This window comes from Amblyomma mixtum, chromosome 3 (genome assembly GCF_055824585.1).
Source record: "Amblyomma mixtum isolate Tamu chromosome 3, ASM5582458v1, whole genome shotgun sequence".
Lineage (NCBI taxonomy): Eukaryota > Metazoa > Arthropoda > Arachnida > Ixodida > Ixodidae > Amblyomma > Amblyomma mixtum.
In genome coordinates, this window is record NC_143014.1 from 361582363 (window position 1) to 361600624 (window position 18262).

The following is an 18262-nucleotide window of genomic DNA, read 5'->3' on the forward strand; positions in this document are numbered from 1 at the left end:
TATCGTAATCATTGAGCGATTTTTTACCTTTGACTGCAGCTCTTTCCCTTAAATCCGCCCTGGGTGCCTTGTGCGATAGGGCGTGCAATGCATCTTTTCATTATTTTGCCTCGTTATTCCTCAACCTGACACGTTGCATTTCGCAGCACTCTTGGCACGAAGGAACTCGTGACAGGGACTCGCAACGGCATGGACAAGCAGCAGGCTGCCACGAGGAGCTCGGAAGAATGCGTGGAAGAATCGTAAGCGCCCAGGATACTTTTAGCCAATGTTTTCGTTGCTTTCGTGTTGTGTGTGGCGATGGAGGCGAAATTCTAGAAGCCAGTGTGCTGCGTGATGTCAGTAGACGGAAATGGCTATGTTGCCGGCAGCCGGCGGAATAGCCGAAGAGAATGCCGGCCGCGTCGTCTTGTTGGCTCGCTGGTGTCACGAGACATGCGCAGCAAAGTTAAGAAGCACGAATACAGTGCTACGTTCCATCGGTTCTGTGACAGTGGATTTGCACGGCTTTTGGGGACGCAAAAGATAGAAATTCACCGCTCCCGTTGAAAGGAAATTTTTCGCTAAACCACGCTTAGCTGAGCTGAACTGCAACCATTCTTCAGGAAAGGGAAATGCGTACTGCCTTACTTCTTGCCGGATACCCCAACCGCGCCGTGAAGGGAGGGATGAGAAGAACGTGAACGAACAAAGGAGATGGTGCCTTCTTTAAGGGCTCCATGCACTTTGACGATCTGAAATGCGCGAGGCGAAAGCCTTTCTACGCAACTTTGGCTGCTACTGTTTATGCATCTGATGAGTAACTAGTCATGCCTGGTTAATGATTAACTATTAATGACTGGTTAGTGATTCGTTAGTCATGACTAATTTGTTGATGACTAACTAGTCACGATTGATCAACTAGATATGGTTGGTTAACGACTAACTAGCCATGACTAATTAGTCGATGACTGGTTATTGACTGGTTAGTCATGACTTGGACTAGTAACGACTAGCTATGACTTTCACTTCAATATGTAATGGACGGACGGGCAGTCATGGCCGCGAATGTGAGCTGTTAAAGGCTTTGGCCTTGAGGAACGTAACAATGTATTCGTGCTCCTTACATTAGCTGCGCACGTCCCTTGACGCCAGCGAGCCAATAAGACGACTCGGCTGGCATCCTCATTTCCGGGTATTCTGCCGGCTGCTGGCAACATAGCCACTTCTTTAAGGATATTTATACCATGCGTATCAACTACTGGGCTGGATTGGCACAGAGACCGATTCGCTGGACAGGATGTCAATTTCTGATCGCTGATGACAGCCTGCGCAGGATCTTTACAGCGTTAAGGGAATTAACAAAAGGCGATAGCCCGACATTAATCCGGTTTAAATTAGAGAAATCGGCCGTCAGGGCGATAATTCGAAGTTTCCAAGAACGCTCTGAACGTGTAGATCAAGTTCCAGCTGTAGAAATACGAGTTCAGATTCCTCCTCTGTGCACCTCTAATTTGTACCTATAGTTTGGATCCGTTATACATGTGCCAGTATAGCGAACATTTGCAAAAAGTTTGGGGGCCGCGCTTTTGGCGCAGAATGTTTCAAGCGATGTCAAATGACTTGGCAGGTTCCTGAGCATAATATCAGTAATTGAGATGCAGCTCAAAATATGTGCGGGATTGGCAACTACAACCTTTCCGGCCCCCAAACTTTGCATTCCGAGTACCTTCAGACGGCCATTACGGCTGAACCGGTTGTCACAGGGGGTTCCGGATGGTGTCAAACAATTTTTCGTGTTGTGAAGCATATGTCTTTGAAATTTATTAGCTGATATTACAAGGAAATATACCGGACATAAGGAAGGTGGCTTATATTGCAATAGTAGTAAATAATCCATGAGGTAGATGGCGTTGCTTGTGTCTTAGAAGGGAGGTTTCTTGAAAGGAAACATCCGTGGATGTTTGGATTTGGTCTTCTCCACCTTTGCTGAGCACACCGACGTAAACACTTGAAGCTCCCGTAACTACCGCTTTTAAGTCCAACACTGAGGCAGTGTCGGTGGAGGATTTTTTCTTATTTCACTCCCATTTTCCTCCGTTCCCTTACGGCGCGGTTGAGGTGTCCACAAAGAAGTGAGATAGTAACTACGCCATTTAATTTTCATTTTCATTTCTAGGTCACATTTGGAGGGGCAGTTTATTGACAAAATACATTGCTTGACTTATCTTCGAAGAAAAAAAATGGAAGGGGGGTGGGGTGGGGGCGTGATTATTAGCGCTGTGTATTTCGTGGACTTGGGCAAAGAAAAATACAATTTGTATAAATATCCCCAAAAAAAGTCCTCGCTGGAAGATGCGCCCCCCCCCCCCTGTCCCCCCCCCCCCCCCCCCTGAAGTCCGCCAGTGGGCTACTGGGGTCTTTCTAAACTAAACTTCTTGTTTGAGAGCGGAAAGGTGGGACTGCAGCTCTTGTCCTCCAATCCACCCTTCATGCCTTTGTGATAGCGCATGCATTACATCTTTTGATTATTTTGCCTCCTTATTCCTCACCCTGGAACGTCACGATTCGCAGCGCTCTTGGCACGACGGAACCCGTGAGCGCGACTCGCTGCGGCATGGACGAACAGCAGACTACCACGAGCAGCTCGGAAGAATCCGTCGAAGAATCGTAAGCGCTCGGGCTACTTTTAGCCAGTGTTTTCGTTGCTTTCGTGTTGTGTGCACCGATGAAGGCGAAATTCTAGAGGCCAGGGTACTGTGCGATGTCAGTGCAGCGCCCGCATTTTGATGGAGGCAGAGTGCAAAAGTCTCATGTTCTGTGTACGATGTCACTGCATATCAGTTACCGGTCCTTAGGTTCTCTCTGTTAATCCGGAGTCATACTCTACGGCACCTCCTTCTCTCTTCCCTCTTACACTACATACCTTCCCCGACGGCGTGGTTGAGCGGTCCAATGAGAGTGAGCCAGCTGCGGCACCTTTTCTTTCCTTTCTTTTCCTCGAAATTTTTTTGTGTATTTACCGCTCCTGACACCCCATCGAATGCATCCATGCACTGAAATCACGATGACTGAAACCTTTGGAATCGTAGCAGGAGCATCGAAATTGGTTTTTGAGGAAAGCAAATGGCTCAGTAACTGTTTCAAATATCACGGTGGGCACCGGAACCGCGCCCGTAAGAGAAGGGATAAAGGAGGGAGTGAAAGAAGAAATGAAGAAAGAGGTGCCGCAGTGGAGGGCTCCGGATTAACTTCGACCACCTGGGGTTCTTTAACGTGCACTGATATCGCACAGCACACGGGCGCCTTGTGCGTTTCGCCCCCATCCAAATGTTGCCGCCGCGATCGGGTTTGAACCCGGGTATTCCGGCTCAGTGGCCGAGCGTCCCAATGAATGAGCCACTGTGGCAGGTATGGGAGCATTGAAGTCTTTGCATGGTTTCAAGCAGATCACACAGGTTGGTAAATTCGTTTTTGAGGAAAGGAAATGGCGCAGGATTTGTCTCACATATCTCGGTGGACACTTTAACCATCAAACAGGTTGCTCTTCAACATATGCAATAGAACATCGTTAGTTATTTCGCTTATATATTTCCTTGGCGGGAAAGAAATTTCTAACGCATGCACTCCTGCATCCGGAGGGGAATCGTCCTTCCCACTGTCCTCGTTGTCGAATCCTTAGCCTGTTGCACGTGTGTGCTGCGATGAAACCGCCGCGGCCTCCTATTGCCTCTGCGCTTTGCCCTTGCCGTCGCCTCCTTCGAGGCCCACAGGCTCCACGTGGTTCGTGGGGAAGGGAAGCTGAGGAGAGGCCCTTGCCAGGGGGAGGAAAGCGCGAGCAACTTCCTTCCCGGCTAATTGGAAAAACTTTCTCTGAAGCCGTAACTGGTCCGCCATTAGCTATGAACGTAACTGGACAAGGAAATGGCGCTAGCGTTTGTAATAGAGCGAGGTTTAACGACAACAAGTTTGTGAAGAGACTAGGCACCTCTTTCTTTCTCTTTTCTTTCACTCCCAACTTCCTCTTTCCTTAGGCGCGGTTGAGGTGGTCATCAAGATATGTGAGACAGATATTGCGTCATTCCAAAACCAATTTCAAAAGAGCTATCTCTATCCCTTTTCTATTTCTGACCACCGCGGCCGTTGTTACCATCGCACATCGTCTGCGTGTTTCGCGAACTCCGCCAGTCACGTTATCTAGGCGCTGTCGCCTGCTTTGTAGCGCCGGTCACAGACACTTTGGCGTCGCATTCCTTCCCGTGTTAGTGATGTCGGTGCCGCCACAGCTACAGTGGTGTTTGGCTTTGGGCTCGCGACCGTGGAAACTGACACTGCGAATATTGCAGCGAGACTCGCAGAGATATGACGGGAACCCCTACCTGTGCTTGCTTTCTCGGGAGCCACTGCTCATTTTGGCGCCGTGGATCATAAACTGATTTATTCACTGCTATGATTCGATTCGGCACATCGTGGGAACTGATTGTGCAAGTGTATGCTAAGTGAATTCTATTGGTGTTCCATATATCGCCATGGACTGTAAAGGCCATTGCGTGATAGTGGTTTGCCTTCACGGGTTTACGTGAACGCTATACAATTTTTTTTCAATAATCTACGATGCTAAGATACATAGTGCGCGCATTAAATGGTGTGCACTCACTGTGCACAAAATGATTCCTATGTATCGCATGAACACTATGCACGGAATGATCGCACATGTATTGCCTGAATGATGCACGAACTGATGTAATTAAAATATGAGCTGCGCCGTTTGGGAGAAGCTTAACACCTCTGGTGCGCGGACAAATGTTATCTGTATTTTAGGGAATGCTGTAACATAGACGTGTAATGTGTATTGAGATACATCCCTTTTAGACTTAAAATAACGGGAAGGCCATGCGCGTCAATAAAACAATGAAAAATATTTTCTGTTCTCCGTACATTGGCTCAGCGCTGCGCTTACCACTGCTGACCAACAGCGCAACCACTTTTAACCTGCCACAACTGCAAAGTAATGGTGTGCGAAAACCTCAAGCGCGTGGCCGCGGCAGAGTAGGTGGACAGCGAAACATCGGCCCACCTGCCCTAGCGGGCCCGATTTTAGACTTGTCCACGCGTAAAGTAGATGCCATCGGAGAAGGGAAAAACTCAGGGTAGGCGGTTTCGTCACATTTTTTGGCGCCGCTCCCCACTGCTTCCCCCGCTACTTGGCTGCCGTTTCAGCGCCCTTGCGGATGCGCATAAGAAAGTCTAGCAGACGACGCCGCTGCGCCCAGCGTTACTATCTGCTGCGCCGTCGGCCGAAAACTCCCAGTAGTCCTTGCGAAAGCGCGTGACCTCCGGCACGCTTTTTGCCGTCCAGCTCGGATAGCGAGGGCTCCTGAGCTTTCCTTCTTCCTCCATGGTATACGCCATGCGAACACCCCCCTCACCCCCGTGTTTCGGTTATCCGTTGTCATGGGGATTGATACGCCGTTTTTCGTCCGCCAACCGCTATGAAGGGAACTGAAGGAAGAACTGGTGCTAGCGTCTGTAATACGCGGCCGCTGGATTGCATAGGAAATGTCACCCCCCCCTGCCCTCACTATCCGAGCTGTACGCCAAAAATATGCCGGAAGTCACGTGTTTTCGCAAGGACTACTTGGAGTTTTTGGCCGACGGCGCAGCAATAGTCACGTTGGCCGCAGTGGCGCAGTCTGTCGCATTATCTGCTGCGCATGCGCCAGCGCGCGGAGACGACGCCAACCAGAGAGAGCACTCACGTCTAACTTCAAATAATGTGACCTAACGGCCTCTCCTAATTTTTTTCCTTCCTTCGTGCCATGCTCTGAGCAATGTCATTTTTAAGACCTTTAGCTCTTACGTTTGTCAAGGACGCGTCTGTCTGCACCGAAGGTCAAATTGACCGAAGCAGTAACTATGTGCACACACTGTCACATAATAACAGTCGGCGAGTAGCGCCTTAACTCGTACCCATACTTTCTATCCGTTATATATGTGCCAGTATAGCGACCATCGAAGAGCCCCCCCCCCCTCCCCCTGGTATTAAGATTTGCATGGAATTGCATCTGCCATCGAAACCTGAAGCACCTGTGTTACGGCTAGTGGGAATAAAAGGGCAGGGAGAGGACAGTTAGAGGGAAAGAAGTGGGGGACCATAGAAGAAAGGATAGGGGAAGGGATGCATTATGCACTTCACAACTTTTCATTTCTGCCCCCTCATTCGTTGTCCTGCAGAGTTACAATTCGCAGCGGTCTTGGCACGAAGGAACCTATGAGCCCGACTAGCAACAGCATGGACGAACAGCAGGCTTGCACGAGCAGTTCGGAAGTATCCGTCGAAGAATCGTATGCGCTCGGGCTACTTTTGGCCAGCGTTTTCGTTGTTTTAGTGTTGTGTGCGCCATTGCCTCTGATTCTGTGACGCTCCTGATATTTTAAAAATAATCACTCACAGCCCACAGCGTGTTAAGACATCAGCAGAGTCGCGTCTGTACCCGTTTCGTAGAACTCCTTATACAGCATGCGCTTTTGCCTGGAAAGCCGCGGGCGAAAAAAAAAGAAACACCTCAAACCGAATATTGACGGCCACGGACTTATCTTCGTACAGCGATTACAATTGCCCTGCTGCTGACCCGAAAGACGCGGGCTCGATTCAGCCACGGCGGTCAAATTTCGATGGAGGCAAAATTTTAGAAGTCCTTCTACTGTGCGTTATCAGTGCCCGTTAACCCCAGTGCGCCGAAATCTCCGGAGCCCTTCACTGCGGCGGCTCTCATAGCCTGAGTCGCTTTCGGACGTTAACCCCCCATAAACCAAACCAAACTTTGTATGTTCGGGAGGACAAAATTTCTAATTGAGATGAAGCCCAAATTATGTGTGGGATTCGCAAGGACGACCTTCTCCGCCTCCGAGGACCTTCAGAGGGCCATTACGGCCGAATTGTTTGTCGCAGGGGGTTCCGAATGGCGTCAAACAATTCATCGGGTTGTGGTGCACGCGTTAATGAAGTTCATTAACTGTTATAACGAGAAAATATAGCGGATATTACGAACGTGGCTGTAAATCGCAATAGTATAGTGCAAAATATGTGGTAGATGGCGCAGCTTTGTGACTTAGAAGGGTTATTTCCGGAAAGGAAACATATCTGGGTGTTTGGATTTCGTCTTCTCCACGTTTGCTGAGCATATCTATGTGAACTCCTGAACCTCCCGTAGCTGGCGCTCTGAAATCGAGCACTGAGGCAGTGATGGCGGATAATTTTTTGTTATGCTTCCGCACGTGCACTTATGCACTGCGGAGAATCCACTTTAGCTGCTGACTGCCTTTCCCTTTCTGCTCTTAGCATCCCCTACCTCCAGGCACTTCGGTTCCGCGTGCTTGTAGTAAAACATTGCCATATTTTCATGGCTCTCCACGTGCACTTATGCATTGCGGAGAACCCACCTTGGCGGCTGACTGCCTCACCTCTCCTGCTCCTCTCTTGCCCTCTGCGTCTAGGCCTTCAGGCTGCGCGTGCAGCGATAAAAGCAGCGACGTCATCTATGCTTGCCCACTTACACTTTTGCATGAATTCCGGAGAACTTAACTTGGCAGCTGACTTCCTCTGCGCTTGTGCCCATGCTGGACCCGCCTGCTCGCTAGTGCGCTTTTTATCAGTGCCTACACTTACCTCACGATCATAGTTTGGCAGAGTTACGGACGCGTTTACCTGGAAGCCGTATTGTGTAATGTATAGAAATGTATCCATATTAATTCAACTTTAAGGAACATAGCGTAGGATTTTGGCGGCTATTATCTTGGAACAAACAGTTTCCTTGTACTGCAATCTTTTTTACTGAAGAATCTATTCAAAAAACAGCTCAGAACGACAGATGTGCATCAAGATGCTAGGTGCCACCAGCCAGGATGGTGTCATTTTTTTCCTCCCCATGTGCTTTATTTTAAGTAAACCTGATAGGAGATATAGCACTCGTGCTCTCGTTGTCCTTGACACTATATGGCCTTCCACTCGTTTATTGGGTGAAACTATTACTTGTGCTGCGTCGTTCATGTTATAAGAATTTGTACTTGATTGTAGCCACGACGAAGCAGTCAAAATCTGGTGCCTGAGTGACTTTGAGATCGGCCGGCCACTGGGGAAGGGCAGGTTCGACAAAGTCTACCTTGCCCGAGAAAAAACGGCACACTATCTCGTTGCTGTCAAGGTGGGTAGACAGTGCGCATTGAGATCATTTAATGTAGAGTTTGTGTCACAGCACTGCATTCCTTGAGCGAGAATTCGTTTCTTACAGCACGTCACTGCTGCCGTATCACCTACATTTTGCTGTCCGATAGCAGTGTGCATGTGCTGTCAGCGGCGGATCTATTTCCTCCTTTATATACCGGGTGATGCGCATAAGGTGTTCTTCAATTAAAAAAAAAGGGCTTTTTTGAGTTAGCAGACTTAAAACTCTCAGTGGTGCAGCGCACCAGAACACACCTAAGGCGCTTTAACTAAAAGACTGCTTGACTATTACTGAATATATAACTTTTTAATTATTACTTTTAGTCTCGTTACTTCGAGGGGTGTAGCTTCGCCTTGAGTGATATCCATATCAGTATTTAGAACTTTGAAAACGAAGTTGTCCTCGGCGCTATGGCCTAACACTAGCAGCTTAATACAGCAAGAAGTGGGTTTTTTTTTTTTAAACACACGCCTAATGGTGCACCAATGAGCCCAAAAGGGAGGCTGTTCCACCCGCTTGTCTTTGCACGCAAATGCTTATGGATGGCGCAGTTTAAACACGAACGTTTTTTTAGCCACCGTTGGGGCACACGTGTGAGGTCGCAGCTATCACATCATTGAAGCTTCGCCTTGTCCGATAAAGATATCTTAGTTGCACAGGGAGATATCTGTTATCTGTCTGTATAAAGCGAACCCAACTCAGTGCTTATCCTAACCCCGTCGACAAAAAAAAAAACAAAAAAAAAAAAAAAAACGGTGAACCATGCCAGAAATACGATATTCTGCTGTTTTGTCGTAACGACAGATTTTTCTTTTGTTTTGTAGCTTTTTTTCAGTACTACTGTAGTTTTTTTTATAGTACTTCTCTTTAGTCTGTGGTTCTGCAGTACTTTACTGCCGTAACGATACAAAATTTTGTCGTTGCTGCAAAACATTTTGTTGTTACAACAAGATCATGAGAAGGAACATTGCAGAAAATCTCTGTGACGACAGAAAATTTTATATTGTATTTCTAGATTGGGATTTGTTGCTTTTCTTTGTATTTCCTTTTCGTTGCGCTCTTGCCCAGGTATTAATCTGTAATAACGTGCCGAACTGTACGTCGTCTCTGAAATCAGATTTTCGGCAACTGTCCAGCCTTGCGGCTCCGCCATTCTGAAGCGATTTATATAGAGCGGGAACACTGTCATTGTGTGCATACTGCTTTCATGCACAGAGGCCCACGGCTTATCAAAATTTAACAAAGCTAAGCACCTATTCCGACCCTTGCTCTTGCTTTGTGCCAAGATATGTTTCAAGAGCTCTAAACACTCTTTTTTGCGTACATAAACAAACTCCTTGAAAGTGAAAACTGACAGAGTGCATAGAACCTTTGCGTCTACAGGCTTAAGGCGCTGCTGTATTTTCGTGAAACTCTGTAATGTTTGTGAATGCTCGAATGCAACGGCACGTGCTCTGATCACTCTGTGACACAATAGGCGACCAGATAATTATGGAAATATTGTAGCCGTTCGCAATGGCTTCTACGATGTTGGAGGTTGTCGTAGTGTCGTTTCGCGCCTTATCTCTAAACTTCCTCGTCACCTTTAAACTGAACGCTGTGTGAGGTCGACGGTGATCCTGCTCTTCGTCGACCAGCTGGCACACTTGCTGATATGGCCGTCGCTGAGTTGTACTCATTTGCGGGAACAAGATCGCACAATAAACAGCGTTCAAGTTTCAGGCAGTTCTGCCAGTCTTCCTTGTCTACCGCCTGCCGATACCATACTTGATTGCCTCCGGATGCCATGCGTGACCATTCTTTGACAGCTTAGGCTGATTGGAAGATTTTCATATGGTTGCGCTATATTGTTCGCAAGTTCATTGTAAGGCTGCACATACGACAGCCAGCGACAGAAGTTGTGTGGAGTGGGACACTTTGCTCTTACTAAAGTGCGATGAGGCGAAAGCCACTTGCGGCGCTGTTGCTGCGCCTGTTACTGTGGTGATGACGTCATAGGCGAGGTCACGCGCATGCGCCGGCTGCTGCCAGGGTGGAGTCGGAGTGACGGTCGGTGGGATGACTTCATAGGTGACATCACGCGTATGCGGAGTTCATTTCCGGTTACGACATACTGCGCTATTTGGATGATGTCATTAATATGTATTAACCCTTTGAAGGTTTTTGCCGTATATGTACGGCGGCGGTTTTTTTGTCCCGCAAGGTCTTTTCCCTACGGGTACGGTTTCGATCTTCCGTTTGAAATTTTGCGCCAAAAGAACAATGCGTGCACACTGGGGGGTGCTGCCACCTCTTAGGACTTACAAGAAGTGTTTGAATTTTGTGCTGCCTTCTTACGGAGATAAGCAGAACTTATGTATAGCTTTAGCGCGGCGGCACAGACTGCGGCAACACCCCTTTTGTAGTTTTGGTTTCGCCGCGTGATCGCAACGGAGTCGCGCGAAATTTGAGTTTTCTTTTTGTCAGCACTATCTTGCAGGGGCTGCCGAAGTTGATTTCTATCTTTATTGGCGCTGCTCTTAGCTTGCTTATCACCGTTGCTCGCGAGGTATTCTCGCCCTCTGTGGCAACGCGCCTACGCGGTTTCGATTCCGCCGCGGGATCGCAACGGAGTCGCGCGAAACGTGTTTTCTCTTTGTGGGCACTGTTTTGCAGAGGCGGCGAAAGTTGATTTCTATCTTTATTGGTGCTGCTCTTAGCTTGCTTATCACCGTTGCTATTCTATTCTATTGAACAATTTCCAGTTGTGAATGATGCTGTCACCAAAGTACTGTTCCTATTTTTTTTTACTATTTATTCTCGATTATATACATTTTGTAGATTCAAGATCCGCAATAAAGTAATTTGACCACCTGGGAAAGTTTTTTTCAAAATAATTCGACCCTCAAAGGGTTAATTTCGGGATTTTTTGTTTTGTTTAGTTATTTTTTTATTGTTTTCCTATTTATGTTTACTTTTGTGTTTCTTTTATTTGTATTATTTTTATGTTTATAAAAATAAAAACAATAATTGTAATTATTCTAATAACTACAAAAATAATAATTATAATATAATAATAATTTCTAAGATTTATTTCTAATTCACTTTATTTGCACGTTTATTTATTATTAGTTTTATGTTATTCTTCTTACTTTAATTTTTGTTACCTCATTTTGTTAATTTTATTTTATGATGATTTCAATGATGTTTGGTTATGGCATATATACCACTGATGACGTCATTAGGATGATTGATAGCTATAATGTGACAGTTTTCGCGGACGGACAACAATTAGCCATTGAAGGCATTCGCCTTAATAAATGTTTCTGTATTCACAACCCAAGGGAGCAGTGCTCCAGGGCTGTAATAACACTGCCAACCGAAATTCTTGAAATTTATTGAGCACAATCAGAACTCGCGGTTCGATCCCGTCCGCGGCGGTCGAATTTCGATAGAGGCGAAATTCTATAGGCCCGTGTATTGTGCGATGTCAGTGTACGTTAAAGAACACGAGGTGGTCGAAATTTCCGAAGCCCTTCACTACGACGTCTCTCATAGCCCGAGTCGTTTTGGGACGTACCCCATTAACCAAACCAAACCAAACAGTCAGAACTGCTCACCATCTAAGTTGTGAGGTTTCTGGCATTCTTTTTGCTACTGTGGTGTTATCGCGCTTTCTGTTAAAAAGGCCTTCAGATAAGGTGTTTAGCAAGACACGTGCTAATCACACAAAGAAATAATGTGTAAACGTTGTGCATGAGACGGCAGCAGTGGCCTAGCGGTTTGGGCATCCGCCCCGTAAGGGGAAGGTGCGGAATTCAGTCCCTAGTGCCGCCAGGTATAACCGTCAGTTTCCAGCTGGTGCAAGCTTTCCCTTTCCCTGGTGTCCGGCTTCTCTTGGATGAAATTCTTGGAAAATGGGTCTCTGACCCCACCTTGAGCAGATGAAGATAGCGTTTGCCACGGTGCTTTTTGGCCAAAGCTTCCCTTAAAAGCTGCCAACAAACTCATCGTCAACGTCGTGCGTGAAGGTCCTGTTCAAGTCTGAGCTGCAGCGCTGCAGTATGGAGCGTCAGTTGCAAAGGGAAATCGAGATCCAGTCCCACCTAAGGTGAGCTTGCTTGCTTTGCGATCTGCATTGTCGCGAGTACACCTTGTAGCACACTGCTTTGTGCTACATTCTTGCTTGAAGATTATCCCGCTGTTTGTGTTTGTTTTTTTTTTGTGTAGATGTAGTTATCGCCTGAGCGTGCTCATTAACTGCAGTTCTTTATTTATCTTTGAAGTTTTTTAATGCGAGAGCTTTATATGACTCTGTCACGTAAGCAAAAAGTGTCCGCAATTTTGTCCGCACGATTGCGTCGTCCTTTGAAGATAAATGTGTGAAAGTGTGATTGTGACACATTGTGTGTCATAAAATGTTGCCGTGGGAAAATTTGCATGATGAAGTGTAATTAGTTTAATAATTAAACGAGAAAAAACGCAAAAAAATACACTTAGACGTTAAAACAGCCACGGACGTCGATATAGTATGTGGACGTTTTGCTTTCGCATCGCTCCAATGCAGGTCGCCGCAGTGATATCAAGGTTTCTTTTCTTCTGCGATTATATCACTTGTTTGCTGCGCCAGGCAGCTACGAAGCTGGTGGATATTCTCCTGACACTGTCTTCTGAGCCTTTTTTTCCCTCATTGGAAGTGCACACGTGCCACTATCACGTCTGATAGCAGCCAGCCAGGAAGTGAAAAAGTGAAAAGTCAACACGCTCTAAAGCGAAAGGCGTTTCACAGCCCAGGTTCCGCACACGGCTTCTTTTGACAACGCTTCATTCAGTTTGTTGGCGTTCTAAATACTAATTCTGCTGTTGTATTGGTTTTTCAGCCTCCTTATGAAAGAACAATTGATGCGTTCTGGACGTAGCATGGTTTCTCGTAGAAGATACCACGCTGTGATTTTGTACGGGGGATATGTCCCGGTTATTTTGTTATTGTCGATGTGGCAATGTAATAAGTCTGACGTAATGTTTGAATTTTGAAGGAGACAGGCCCCACCAGCAATTTTAAAATAAGCTTTGCAGCGGGACGTCATTATAATAAGAAGAGTACCAGAAGCCATGCTTATGTAAATTTCACACAAAATTTCCATGGCTGGATGTATGCCGTAATGAAGTGCATTTCTGTTCAGAAAGTATAGCAGTTTTGATGAAAAAGTTGATTCGAGAAACCAATGCCTTCATTCTCGTCAACATCCGTTTCGTTGCTTATTTTTATATTTTGTATTCTAAAGCAAAGCAGTCACGGGGACGAACTGCCGCGCTTAACCTTGGTTCAGCTAACCACGGTTTTTGCAAAGCATGCTGCTGCTGTTCACACGGCAGAGTTAGACTAATGCTTAACGTCGGTTAAGGTCTCCACTGTGAAGGAAAAAGCGGTTGCATAACTGAGCTTAAGCGTGCCCTTGCGACAAGGATATTATTAGGCGGGCAAAATAAGTGCATTTGCATTCTTTTCTCTCTTTTTTTGCTTGAATGTAAAGAATATGCATGCATTAAACAACCTTGTAATTTATCAAGGCCTTTTCATTGAGTAATGGTTTTTAAGCGTCCATCTGTTCTGTCGTTTTCTATGTCTGCTCTGTTATGAGTGCTGATTTAGTTAATAATCTTTAACTCGCACGCACTTCAACATTACTCGAAATTGTTGAACAGTTTGATAATAGTTTAAAGCGCAACTTCAAGCAGGCACCTGCTGATTTGAAAGAGACACTCTACTTGACAAACGTGCGTCCCATCTTAGAATATGGTTGTGCGACTTGGGATCCTCCAACAAAAACACTTATCAGCGAACTCGAACGAATTCAAAAACGAGCAGCTAGGTTTGTGTCCGCAAACTATGATTTCACCAAAAGCTCCTCTCAGATTTCCAAAAATTTGGGCTGGACTTTACTGCAAGACAGACGTAAATACTTATGATGCAAATACGCAAGACAAACGCAAATACGCAAGACAGACTGCAAGACAGACGCAAATACCTAAGATGGCGATTTCACAATATTTTTATAGGCTCAACAGGTTTGTCTAAAGATTCATACATGAAAGCTCCCAGCTACATATCCTCCCATTTAGATCATTCTTTAAAGGTTCAAGAATACCAGTGCCGTATAAATGTCTTTAAAAACTCTTTTTTTCCCAGAACAGTGCATGACTGGAATAAATTGCCGGAAGAAGTTGTCTTAGCCCCGCAATCTTCTTTTTAAAATGATCTTTCGCGACTTTTGTTGAACTAACTTTTTTTTGCGTCTTTCTTGCTTTCATGATTATTTTGTTATAAGTTTACTCAGTATTGGAATGCGATGTATGTTTTATTTTTTTATTGTTTGCTTGTTTGTTTTGTACACAGTGTCATCTGCATGACAATGTATGCTTTGCAACAGTATCCCCCTACAAAAATGCCCTCAACGGGCGCTGTAGGTACCTGAATAAATAAATAGTATAAAATGGGGTTGTTCAAACGTATGTTCAGAATACTTTCCTTTTCTTCCCTTCCCTTGTGTTGCCTTTATCTTTCAGTGTGCACTAACACAGCGTTTGCTTTGCGAGTTACCACCGGTGCCAGTGTGGTTCACATGCCCAACGGCCACTTTGGGCCTTCCCTCGCAGGCACTCAAACATCCTGTGCCTGCATACAACTGGTTTCATGACAGTACCCGCGTCTACCTCATCCTGGAGTATGCGCCCCAGGGGCAGCTGTATCGCCATCTTCGTGACGCAGAGCGATTCACCGACCAGCGAGCAGCCACAGTGAGTGCTGTCTCCTCTTCTCACCCATGATTCACCCCCCCCCCTCACTGCCGTCACCGTAGCTTTCAGTCATGCCGCAGGCCCTCCTCTGATCCTCTTACAAAAGCGCTGTGCCTCTGGACACAAGAAAGTTATCTGATCTCCAGGGCTGGTTAATAATAGCAGATGATTCCATTGGAGAAACTAGTTTTCCGTTGAAAAAGAGGTGAAGGAAGGGTTATTGAAGAATGGAAATGAAAACTGATTTTTGATTAAAGGAAGTGGCGCAGTAACTGTCTCACTTATCTCGGTGGTCACCCGAACAGCGTTCTAGGGGAAGGAATAAAGGAGGGAGTGCAAGAAGAAAGGAAGAAAGAGGTGGCGTGGTGGAGATCTCCGGAATAAGTTCGACCGCCTGGGGATCTTTATCGTGCACTGGCATCGCGCAGCACACGGGCGACTTTGCGTTTCGCCTCGGTCGAAACGTGGCCGCCGCGGTCGGGTTCGAACCATGATACTCCGGCACCACTGAACCACCGCGGCGGGTTGGGTATTGAGCAATGTGGTTTTTTGGGGAGCCATAATGTTTACGCTTGCAAAAGGTTTCACGGCCGACTAGGACGAGCAAATGAATAGGCCGACTTAAACAACGAGGATGAGAAGGATGGCTGATGACACTCAGCTTACCGTTTATGCAGCTAATTCTTACAACTGCTATGTTCTGTAGTGGAGCTCACCTTCAGTGAAAGTAATGATTATAGGGGTGTGCGGTTGGTGTTTTCTCACGCTCGAACCGCATTCGAATGGAAAAATAACTGTTACTAATATTCTCTGCTGATGTCCACATCCTTACAAAACCGATAACCATGCGAAGCAGCCAACAGCTAGCGGCGGTGCTGCGATACGGTGCTACAAATGGAGTTTCAGCTGTAGCTGTCAAGAGACGCAAGGTTGATCTCCAAAGGTGGACGCAGCACGAAGTCAGTGTGATAACTGTTACCGTCATGTTATACGTACAGCAATATTGCTCTCTCTGTGGCGGTCATGTTATAGTTACAAGATGTTCTGCTCATGCAGAAAGCGATGGAATCATCGCCGCATCTCAATCGAGGAGAGAGGTGAAAGATATATGAACCCGGGCGCCTAGATCGGGATCAATGCACGGTCTGCTAAAACTGCCTCTTGCCCTGCCATGTTTTCCTGTCTTGTTGGCCATGTATGAGCAATGTCATGCAGCTGTTGTATAATTTCGTCTTGAGGGATATTGGCAAATACAACAGCTGTATCTTACCAGTACTCACCTATGGGGCAGAAACGTGGAGGCTAACAAAGAGGGTTCACCTTAAGTTTAGGACAACGCAGCGAGCTATGGAAAGAAAAAGGGCAGGTGTAAAATTAAGAGACCGGAAGCGGGCAGAGTGGGTGACTGAACAAACGCGGGTTAATGACATCTTAGTTGAAATCAAGAGGAAGAAATGGGCTTGGGCAGGGCACGTGATGCGAAGCCAAGATACTCGCTAGTCCTTATGGGTAACGGAGTGGATTCCAAGAGAACGCAAGCGTAGCAGGAGGCGGCAGAAGGTTAGGTGGGCGGAGGAGATTAGGAAGTCTGGATTGATACGGTGGCTGCAGCGGTAAAAGGACATGATTAATTGGAGAGACATGGGAGAGGCCTTTGCCCTGCAGTGGACGCAGTCAGGCTAATGATGATGATTACGAGCAATATGAACGCCGCCACCCGTATTGAACGCGTCGCGGCACTGAAGCCTCCATCCCACGGTGTCCGATCGCGGCAGCATGCTCTGGGGCGGGGGTTTTTGACGGCAACAATCGTCGACCGTGATAGTCTGTATAGCAACTAAAAACTGCTGGACCAAAAAATTCTGTATTTTCGGCTCTTATTCCTCGTAGTGATTTGAAAAATCCCTGAATTTTCCGCTGCATTTTTATTTTTTTGTTAATCATTGCCGTTTCAGTAGAGATTGGTGAAGGCCAAAGAAATGGAATTTGCCATGCGCTACTCATTACGCTTGTATTTCAGGCAGGAACTGTACGTCTGGAGAGATGGGCGCAATCACCGTCTAAAAGTTATATATTATAAAGAAAAAGCTAAGAATCCAGTTTTAAGCTTTATTCAATCATAATGCACTTCTTGATAGAAGCTCGATGAAAGTGAGCATGTAAATGACTAGAATAACTCCTACTTCGTACTTGTACAACTAATGACAGTATCGCTCGGTACATGGCTACCATATTTACTACCGAATTGGTCAGTCCGTCGTATATTATCGATCCCTTGCACAACTTGTCGATGTCGTTACTTTTTTTTTTTACAAAGTGCGCTCACCTTCCCCCATACAGTACACCTACCAGCTGTGCCAGGCGCTCAAGTTCTGCCACAGCAACACGGTGATCCACCGGCACATCAAGCCAGAGAACTTGCTCCTTGGCTTCAATGGAGAGATCAATATCGCCGACTTCGGCTTGTCCGTGCACGCGCACTCTCTCAGGTGGGCACACAGGCTGGCTTTCACTTGGAATGCTCGATTGTCTGTAGAGTCTATACACGTTGACAGTTGGTCCTTTTTTTTTCTAATATCTGCCTAGTATGCTGTGTACAGGGTGCTCCCTATTTATCTGGCCGCGTTGTAAAAATTACCCTCCACCAACTAGCGGACTATTTCGGCTCAAGCGCAGACCACAGGGAAGCTTATCATATTCCGCGTTTTCCGATAAAAAGTTTCGCATAGAAACGTACCTGCATGTACTCGAATCAGCGAAAAACTGCAGTCGTCTGCGCAGAGAATTTTCGTCCAGGCGAGTGGAATACCTATTTTGAGCGGCTGCACCATATCGGGTACTGTGAGACTTGCCCCAGCTCCAAACAGGGTCACTGGTTTTCTCGCAGCTCGCCAGATGGTGCAGCATCTGAAATCGGCGATTCCGCTCGCCTCGACGAATACTGTCTGCGCAGACGACTGCAGTTCTTCTCCGACTCCTGTCACCACGGGTAAGTTGCGGCGTTAAATTATTTATCGGGAAACGCAGACTGTTATGAGCTGCGCAGTGGTCTGCGCCTGAGACCAAATAAGCCACTAGTTTCAGCAGGAGAAATTTTTTCAACCCGGACAGATAAATACAGAACACCGTGCATACAGCTGTTTTGTATGAACGTGAACGAACTAAACAGAGGTTTAGGGCTAAATTCAAAAGCTATACTGTTTTCTTTTGTGTGTGTGCTCTAAAGTTTGGTGAACAAAGGGTTCGGTAAATGTAAATTGTCCTTTTATAGGAGTTGAGGA

The 18262-nt window shown here is 46.3% G+C and overlaps 1 pseudogene; it reads left to right on the forward strand.

The window, feature by feature from the left end:
- Positions 1–189: 189 nt before the first annotated feature.
- LOC149356557 (aurora kinase A-A-like) lies at positions 190–17974 on the forward strand (annotated as a pseudogene).
- The last annotated feature ends 288 nt before the right edge of the window (positions 17975–18262 follow it).